This window comes from Tursiops truncatus, chromosome 19 (genome assembly GCF_011762595.2).
Source record: "Tursiops truncatus isolate mTurTru1 chromosome 19, mTurTru1.mat.Y, whole genome shotgun sequence".
NCBI classification, from domain to species: Eukaryota; Metazoa; Chordata; class Mammalia; order Artiodactyla; family Delphinidae; genus Tursiops; species Tursiops truncatus.
This window is the reverse complement of record NC_047052.1, coordinates 33,531,380-33,541,534: the sequence shown is the minus strand read 5'-3', so window position 1 is coordinate 33,541,534 and position 10,155 is coordinate 33,531,380.

Below are 10,155 nucleotides of genomic sequence, written 5' to 3'. Positions count from 1 at the left end.
ACACATATGTCAGCTAAATCTCCAAAACTGGATCTGCTGGGCGTTATGGACTATACTGTGACCCTAACTCCTGCCTCCTGCCAAATTCACATCTTGAAATCCTAACCCTCAATGTGTATTTGGAGAGAGGGTCTTTAGGGAGGTAATTAAGGTTAAATGAAGTCATCAGTGTGGGGCCCTGATCCAACAGAACTTGTGTTCTTTTAAGGAGAGGAAGGGAGTCCAGAGATCGCTTTCTTCCTCTGTGTGCACATTTAGACACAGGGAAAAAATGTCACCTACGAGCTAAAAAGAGAGTTCTCACCAGAATCTAACCCCATCAGCACCTTGATCTTGGACTTCCAGCCTCCAGAACTGAGAGAAAATAAATTTCTGTTGTTTCAGCCAGCCACCCAGTCTGTGATATTCTGTTATGGCAGCCCGAGTAGACTAAAACACTGGGACAAAGGACATACACATTTTTAATTTGATAGATGGACCAAAATAATCCTCTGAAGTTTTGCTCCACTTGACCCTTCCACACACAGTAAACAAGGCTTGTTTCCCCTGTATCCTCACCGGCACTGGCTATAATCACACTGTTTAATCTTTGTCAATCTGAGAGACACAAAAAATGTATGTATGTAACTTAATGTATGCTTGAAATTGAGATTTTTTTCCAGATGAGTGTGTGACTTTTAGAGTGAATCCTTTATCCTCCCTCTCCATCCCTGGAAGCCCATTATGTGGTATTACATGAAAGCTTGTCCAACTCCACAGGGACGTTTCAAGTAATTTTCTTATTCACTTTCCATTTCCTCTTGCTTCTTTAATAATTCATGAGTTGAAATGGCTATAAAATAAATAAAGGTAAGAGAGCATTATTGGGAGGGTCTCTCATATTTGGTAGTAAGATATTTAATTCACTGTGATTTGGAAAAATGAGCTATAGGTCATATAATATTATAGATGAACGTAAGTCTCCACTAGAGTCAAATTTTCTCAACTGCCTGATTGCCATGTGAAATGTATTTGAACAGTTTTAGAACAGAAGTTGTTATTACATGTGTCCACAGACTGATAGAAGTAGGAATGGGGGAGACGTGCAATTTTTTTTCTCTGAGACATGTTGAGCTATCTTCTTACTGATCATTCTTCTTTCTTCTTGGGAGTACAAGGATGTGTCACCAGGACACTCTGCTCCAGGGGCTCCCAGGTGCCCCATTTGAATTATACATCCCCTGTGCCTATCCTCCAGGTGCTTGCATTCCAGCCAAATGAAAAAGGTTGGGCTACAATGACATATATTGATTAGAAAACACACCCACACACCCATGGACCACTGGATTATGAATGATGCCCCTGACTTGTACCCCAGTGTTAAATGTTGATGGAACGAGTAAATGTATGTATGTATGAATGAATGGCAAAAATACCAATTAGTTAAGTATCCAAATGTTTCTTGGGAAGGATGTTATTTTGGCCAAGAGGCTGAGCACAGCTTTTGATCTTCATAGCATTCAAAGTCATGACCTTGTAGCCACACTGGCAAATTTCGTGGCTTGAAAAGATGGAACAATCAAGCCAACCTATGAAAAACTGAAGTATTTTACACATATATACCCTCACACGAAGTGAATTACGATTTGAGAAGCTGGATAGCGATGATATCTTATTACTCACTGTTTTTTAGCCGTTAATTCACAGATGTTGATTAATCATTGACCACTCATGATTGTGTGTTTTCTGATTCAGTTCTAGAACTTTGAACAAGGTCAGTAACCTTGTGTTGCTGTGGTCATAGTACCTTGCTAATTACTGAGAGTGAAAAATTATGTCAAATATTTTCTAGAGCACTAAGAAATGGCTTTCAGGATATCTTAAATTTGTTATATGGGCTAGTTTTAAAACAGATCGGGGCTACAAATTTGAAACTATTCCACTGGCATGATGTCTACGGGGGCGGGTGTGTGTGTGTTTGTTGTTTGTTTGTTTGTTTGTTTTGGTAAGTGGTGACCTTGGCAATTTCTATTTGTGGCACATGGTGTGTGGCCTCTCAGAGCTCTATGCTATACTCTCTGACTCGGTTTTCCTTGCTATGCAATGAGTTCATTTGTCCTCAGCCTGCAAATTTCAGTTGGCTTTTTTTCCCTTCTGCCAAACCAATATTGAAATTGCCCCCCTCCCATTACTTTGGCCACATTTTTCAAAGCTTATCAGACCAGCCCCAAACTCCAGCATAACTCTATAACTTAAATTATTCAAAATTTTCTTGAATGAGATGCCTTTTAGACTGGATACATGACAACAATAAGGGAAAAACTTGGCACGTTTTGTCTCGCATTTTACTGTAGAAAAGGCCCTGGTGGCTTAGCTTACACATGTCTGGAAACAAAATTTGCCTTTCTGCATCTTTGTGAGGCAGTCAAAGCATGATGTGCAAGTCCAAAATATATTTAGTTCTGTCTGTAGCAATTCTTTTTAAAAAATATTTATTAATTTATTTGGCTGCGACGGGTCTTAGTTGCGGCATATTGCCACGTGCGGGATCTTCATTGCAGCATGCAGGATCTTTGGTTGCGGCATGCGGGATCTTTAATTGCAGCATGCGATCTCTTAGTTGTGGCATGTGGGATCTTAGTTCCCTGACAAGGGATCGAACCCTGGCCCCCTGCATTGGGAGCATGGAGTCTTAGCCACTGGACCACCAGGGAAGTCCCCGTAGCAATTCTTTTGTTGAAGATGCTTGCCATGAAACATCCTGGAGGGGGGATTGGGTGGAAGAATAATAGACTAGGGTGTTGCTTGGATGGGGCAGGCAGAGCACTGCCTAAAGGAATAGTGCTGAAGAAGTGATTTTACTTTATAAAACATTCAAATCTGAAGTCACGGGGGCTATTTTGTTCTCTTGTGTATGTGTTTAAGTAATACATTTATAGCATAAAACTATTTTTCAAACAGTTCAAAAGGGTATAAAATGAAATGAAAGTCTCCCTCCTTCATGGATTTCTAATACTTTTGTTTTCCTCCCCAGACTTTTGTCAGTTTCTTGTAGACCCCTCTAGAGAAATTCTACATTTATGCAGGTACACACATACACACACAAGTGATAGCATATTATAACACAATTGTCCACTTTGTTTTCTCTGTTTTGTTTTTGCGTAATAATATAGTAATTCAACAGACATTTATTGGGCACCTAATATATGCTGGATCCTGTTCTAAGTACTCAGGATAGAACAATGAAGAAAAAAACTATGTTGGTTTTCTATTGCTGAATAACAAATTACCACAAATTTAGTAGCTAAGAACAACAGACATTTATTATCTCTCAGTTTCAATGTATCAAGAGTCTGGGCACTACTTAGTTGAGTTTTCTGCTTCAGGCTCTGGCCAGGCTGCAATCAACATGTCCGCAAGGCTGTGTTCTCATCTGAAGGCTCAGTTGGATTCTTCATCTGCTTCCAAGCTCGCTCCAGTTGTTGGTAGAATCATTTCCTTTTGGTGCCTGGACTGAGAGCTTCAGGTTTTCAACTGGCTTTTGGTCAGAGGTGCTAAGTTCCCAGTTGCCAGCCTCAAACAGTTCACAAATGGCAGCTTGCTTCTTCAAGGCCAGCAGGAGAGTGAGAGTGGATCCACTAGCAAAACAGTCTTATATTATGGAACATAATCACGGGAATGACAGCCCATCACTTTGTCACATTCTGTTGGTTAGAAACAAGTCACATGGGACTTCCCTGGGTGTCCAGTGGGTAAGAAGCCGTGCTCCCAATGCAGGGGGCCTGGGTTCGAGCCCTGGTTGGGGAACTAGATCCCACATGCATGCCGCAACTACGAGTTCGCATGCTGCAACTAACACTTCGTGTGCCGCAACTAAGAAGCCTGCATACTGCAACTAAGAGTCAGCATGCCACAACTAAAGGTCCCACATGCCTCAACTGAAAAACATGCCACAACAAAGATCCTGCATGTTGCCACTAAGACCTGGTGCAGCCTAAATAAATAAATATATATATATATATACATATACATATACATATATATATATAAAAGAAACAAGTCACAGGTCCCATCCACATGGAAGAGGAAGGAATTAAACACCAGTAAGTGGGGATTGTGGGTGGGGGCATGCGTCTTAGAGTCTGTCGCCTCACGAACCAAGCCCCTGCGGTCATGGAGCTTACATTATAGTAGGGGAAGACAGACAACAAAGGAATAGACAGATAAAGGTTGCAAATAAATGCTAAAACAGAACAATAAATCTGGCTAAATGGAACAGAAGTGAAGGGTGCCGTCAGGGCAGGCCTCTCAGGGGCAGCAACATGGGAGCAGAGACCTGAAGGAAGTGAGGAAGCTGCAGAGAGCTAATAGAAGTGGGCTCCAGCCTGAGACAGCAAGTGCACAGGCCTACCTTGTGGATTTGCTGGAGAGTTCTGTAAGTCGGCAGACTGGTGTTGCTGCAAGCCGTCGCTCAGGTGGAAGGACACAAGCCCAGAGAGGAGATGGGATCAGATGGGATAGGACCTTGTGGGTGTAAGGATCTCTGAGCAAGATGCAGAGCTATTGGAAAATTGGGGGCAGAGGAGAAACGTTGTTTGGCTTACCTTTGCAAAAGATCACATGGTTCCTGGGGTGAGAACAGACTGAAGGGAGGCGTCGGCGGAAGCAGGGAGACCAGTTTGCAAGCTGTTTTAATCATCTCGGCAGGAAACAATGATGGTTTGGATGGAAGTGGCGCTGGTGTGTTTCCTGGAAAGTAGGCGGATCTAGTCTGAGGTGGAGCCTGCAGCACTGAGGGTGGAATTGATGGGCGGTGGGAAGGAAAGAGAAAGGTTAAGGGTGATGGCAAGGATTTGGGCCTGAGCCACTTGAAGAATGGTGTCACCATTTACTGAGATGCAGAAGACAGTGGGAGGAATGGGTTTGGACAGAAAAAATCTAGAGTTTAATTTTATTATACACTTGAAGGCGAAGGATATAGTCAACTTCATTTTTTTTTTTTTTTTTTTTTTGTCGTACGCGGGCCTCTCACCGCTGCGGCCTCTTCCACTGCGGAGCACAGGCTCCGGACGCGCAGGCCCAGCGGCCATGGCTCACGGGCCCAGCAGCTCCACGGCACATGGGATCTTCCCAGACTGGGGCACAAACCCGTGTCCCCTGTATCGGCAGGCAGACTCTCAACCACTGCGCCACCAGGGAAGCCCTCAACTTCATTTTTTTTTTTTTTTTTTTTTTTGCCGTAAGCATGCCTCTCTCACTGTTGTGGCCTCTCCCGTTGCGGAGCACAGGCTCCGGACGCGCAGGCTCAGCGGCCATGGCTCACGGGCCCAGCCGCTCCGCGGCACATGGGATCTTCCCGGACCGGGGCACGAACCCGTGTCCCCTGCATCGGCAGGCGGACTCTCAACCACTGTGCCACCAGGGAAGCCCTCAACTTCATATTTTTAAAAGTTCACTCTGGTTGCTGTGACATGTTGGATTGAGAAGTTAAAGTGTGGATGGCTCTGAGACAACAATTGGAATGGTATTGTGGCAGCCCAGGCAACGAGTGTTGGTGGCCCGGGCTCAGCAGAATAGGGTGGGAGGAGACGGAACTGAATGGACTTTCAGTGTGTCCTGGAGGTAAAATAGGGCAGGTCTGGAGGTTGTCTCAAGGTAGTAGGAATGGTTTTGTTGCAGGGAAGTCCACACTTATCTGATGGGCATAAAGCAGAAGGTGACTATCAAAGTAGAACAACAGCAAGAGTAAAACTGGATTCTCCACAGGGGCTTTGGAAACTTCTTTCATGAACAAGTGTCTTAGTCCAGGCTGCTATAACAGAATGCCACAGAAAACCACAAGGTGGCTTATAAGCAACAGAGATTTATTTCCTGCAGTTCTGGAGACTGAAAGCCTAAGGTTGGGGTTCCAGCATGGTCAGGTTCTGGTGAGGACCCTCTTCCAGGTTGCAGACTGCCAATTTCTCGATGTATCTTCATATGGTGGAGAACAGAGGGAGGAAGCTAGTTCTCTCATGACTCTTTAAGGGCACCAATCCCATTCGTGAGGGCTCCACCCTCATGACCTCATCTATTCCTAATTGTATACTCAACTCCCCCCCACCCCCCAACCCCAGACTCCTATACCATCACATCAGGGAGTAGGGTCTGGGAGAACATAAACATTCAATCCATAATATTCTTCCCCTGGATCCCCCACATTCATGTCCTTCTCACACACAAAATACATCTGCTCAAAAGTCTTAAACTCATTCCAGCATCAACTCTAAAGTCTAAAGTCCAAAGTCTCATCTAAATATTATCCAAATCAGGTATGGATGAGACTTGAGGTATGATTCATCCTGAGGTTGATTCCTTTCTAGCTGTGAACTTGTGAAACCAAACCAATTATGTGTTGCTAAAATACAATGACGGGACAAGCATAGGACAGACATTCCCATTCTAAAAGGGAGAAACAGGGAAGAAGGCAGGGGTGATGGGTTCCGAGCAAGTCCAGAACCCAGCAAGCCAAACTCCATGAGATCTTAAAGCTCCAGGATAACCCTCTTTGGTTCCATGCTCTCCCCTCCAGGCCCACTGGGGCAGAAATCCCACCTTTCTGACCCACTGGGGCAGTGGCCCCACCTCCACCGGGGTGGAGGTGCTGCCTCCAGAGCCCTACTAGGCAAGAGTCGGCCCCCAGGACTCTGCTAGGAAGCCCCATCCCCACAGCTCTGGGCAGCCCTGCCCGTCCGGCTCTGGGCAGAGGCTGTCTAGCCTGGTAGAAGCAAGGCAATGGTCTTATTTTCTGAAACCAAGGAGGCAGCCCTGATGATCTCTGAATCGCCTTTGGGGTCACTCTTCTCTCGTCTTGAAGAATAGCACATGATCTCACCAAATAGCTCTACGGTCTCATCCTGTAAAATCCACAAAGTTTGACAGCCTTCCTTCATTCCTTCCTATTTCCTTCTCCTTCAGTTTAAATTGGCAGTTTTCCTCCTGGGGTGTCAGCCATATCCTTACTCATTTCCTGATGCCCCAAATGGTCACTTGGCCATATCCTTAGTGTTCTCATTTTCTGCAATATGGATAGGCTGAGAATTTTCCAAATCATTAAGTTCTACTTCCCTTTTGCTTAACAGTCTGTCTTTAAGTCATTTCTCTCTTCTTGAATTTTACTATAAGCAGCCAGGAAGAGCCAAGCCACACCTTCGACACTTTATTTTAGCAATCGCTTCAGTTAAATACCCAATTTCATCGCTTGCAAGTTCTACCTTCCACAAAACACTGGAACACAAACACAATTCAGCCAAGTTCTTTACCACTTTATAACAAGGATTGCCTTCCCACCAGTTTCCAATAACATGTTCCTCATTTCCATCTGAGACCTCACCAGAATGGCATTTACCATTCATATTTCTACCAACATACCGTACATGACTACTTAGGTATCCCCAAAGAAAACTGAGACTTTCTCTACAGATCTCTTTTCTTTGACCTCTCATCAGAATGACCTTTAAAGGCGGAATTCCCTGAAAGTCCAGTGGTTAGGACACTGCGCTCTCATTGCCAAGGGCCTGGGTTCAATCCCTGGTCAGGGAACTAAGATCCTGCAAGCCATGCGGCCAAAAAAAAAAAAAAATTACCTTTAAAGGGCCTTTCATGGCAGTATAAACTTTTCTACCATGCACCTCCAAACTTCCCCAGTCTCTACCCATTTCCCAGATCCAAAGCTGCTTCCACATTTTTAGGTATTTGTTAGAGCAGCACCTCCACTTCCTAGCACCAATGACCTATATTAGTCAGGGTTCTCCAGGGAAACAACCGGGAGGATATATATATTATCTATTATTTGGATTTGTTATCTATGTAATATATATCCATATAGAGAGATTTATATGGAGATCTATTATGAGGAATTGGCTTATGCAGTTGTGAAGGATGAGAAGTCTCATGATCTCCTGTCTGCAAGCTGGAGACCCAGGAAAACCAGTGGTGTAATTCAGTCCAAGTCTGAATGACTGAGAACCAGGGTCGCTAATGATATAAATCCCAGTCCAAGCTGGAAACGATGAGATGAGATGAGATGTCTCAGCTGAAACAGCAAGGTGTGAAAAACGGGGTGAATTCCTCCTTCCTCTGCCTTTTGTCCTATTCAGGCCCTGAACCCGTAGGACTCCAAAACTGGATGGTGGTGATGGCTGCACAACTCTGTAAATTTAGGAAAAGTTATTAAATTGTACGCTTAAAATGAGTGAATTTTATGGTATAGAAATTATAGTATAAAGACTTTAAACACACACACACATGCATACACACACAGATACTCTCACTCCAAAGATCCCAGAATGCACACAATTTGAGCAATATTTTTTCTAAAAGTTAGGAATGGGAGAAACTTCCATTGCAGGGAACAAGATACAGGCTTCCACACTGCATGTTATTTTGAAGTCTCATTGAAATGCAATTCCCTACTTGGAATCCTCTTTGTACTCACAAAGGAGGAAACAAACATGGTACAATGGTGTATATTCTGTGCAAAAAAGAGAAAGTTGTAAATGGTACCTAAGCCCAAGATTATTAATACCTGGGCAAATACTTCATTTGCTAAATGCAGAAGATACTAATAACTATAACTATGTGACTATTATTCATGGTTTTGTGAACTCTGGAGTAATATAATCACACACTGATTTAATTACAATGACAATTATTAATAACACCATGTAGTAGTATGTATGTGCAATTCCCCTTCTGTTTTATTCAAGTTAATAAATCAACAAAATTGTACTTAAATTTGCCTGATTCTTGGGCAACTTGCTTTTCATTTATCTACTCAATTTTTACTCTGCAGAATCTTGATGTTTCTGTAAATCTTGCAAGTTGAGGCCAGCTCAGTATTTTCCCCCCTAAGAGTAAGAATGCTGAGAATGAATAGGACGTTATATTATGCAGGATAATGTCTGGTGGGTTTTTTTTAAATTAATTAATTAATTTGGTTACACAGGGTCTTAGTTGCAGCAGGCGGGCTCCTTAGTTGTGGCATGTGGACTCTTAGTTGTGGCATGCATGTGGGATCTAGTTCCCTGGCTGGGGATCAAACCTGGGGCCCCTGCATAGGGAGCATGGAGTCCCAACCACTGCGCCACTGGGGAAGTCCCCAATGTCTGGGTTTTTGGCTCATCAGTTTAATGAAGGTGGTTTTAAAGAATGTAATGTTCTAAATAGCAAAATGAAAAGGTTGAGTAATCAAAATTTATTATTGAAATTAGTGTAGTCTTTCTCTTTGGTCGCAGTAGTAGATTACTTTGAGACAAAACATTGAGATTTGTTGTGGAAAGTGAATATATTTTTGTGTATTTAAAATTCCCTATTGTTTTAGACTGGATGGTTTTTGAGGAAACTTCCAGAAGAGATACTTTATGATTCTATACACATTCAACACTCATTTACATTGCCTTATCATCCTGCACACAAAGTAAATTCCTGCCTCAGGGCCTTTGCACTTGCTGATTTGCACTTGCTATTCCCTCTGTCTGATGTGTCATTCCCTAGATGGTCATGGTCCACTCCCTCACTTAAGTCCCTGATCAAATATCACTTCCTCAGAGCAGCCTTCCCTGATTAGCCCATCTAAAAATAGCACACCGTCACTATCCTTTTAGCTTGCTTTCTTTCTCTTCACAGCACTTAGCCACTGTCTGACCTTATATGCTTGGCAGGGACATTGTCAGTATTGTTCATTGCTATATCCCCAGACTTTGGCACATAATAATTGCTCAAGACATGTTTGTTGAATTAACTGAATGAATTTTAATTTGACTTTAAATATTTACCTTTTTTTGCCTCCCTAATCAGACAGTAAATTCATGGAAGGCAGCCAAAGGCCCTGGTTGCTTATTTATCTTCTCTAAAACAATTAGCTCAGCTCTGCAAGGATGCTAAACATTCAACCAAGATTTACTGAATGAATGCCTTGAAACATGGACATGTGACACGGCTAACCAGTCAGCGTTACCTGCAGGTGAACAAGAACAGTGATGTCTTGCCTTACAGCCCACATTTTACAAATTACTTTTATGTATATTAACTCATATGATCATTTTGGTAATACTTTAGTAGTTCTGAAGGTTTGCCTGAAGAAACAAGCATTCAAAAATAACAAATGTTAATTTCCGGCGTGTACTATTGCTAATT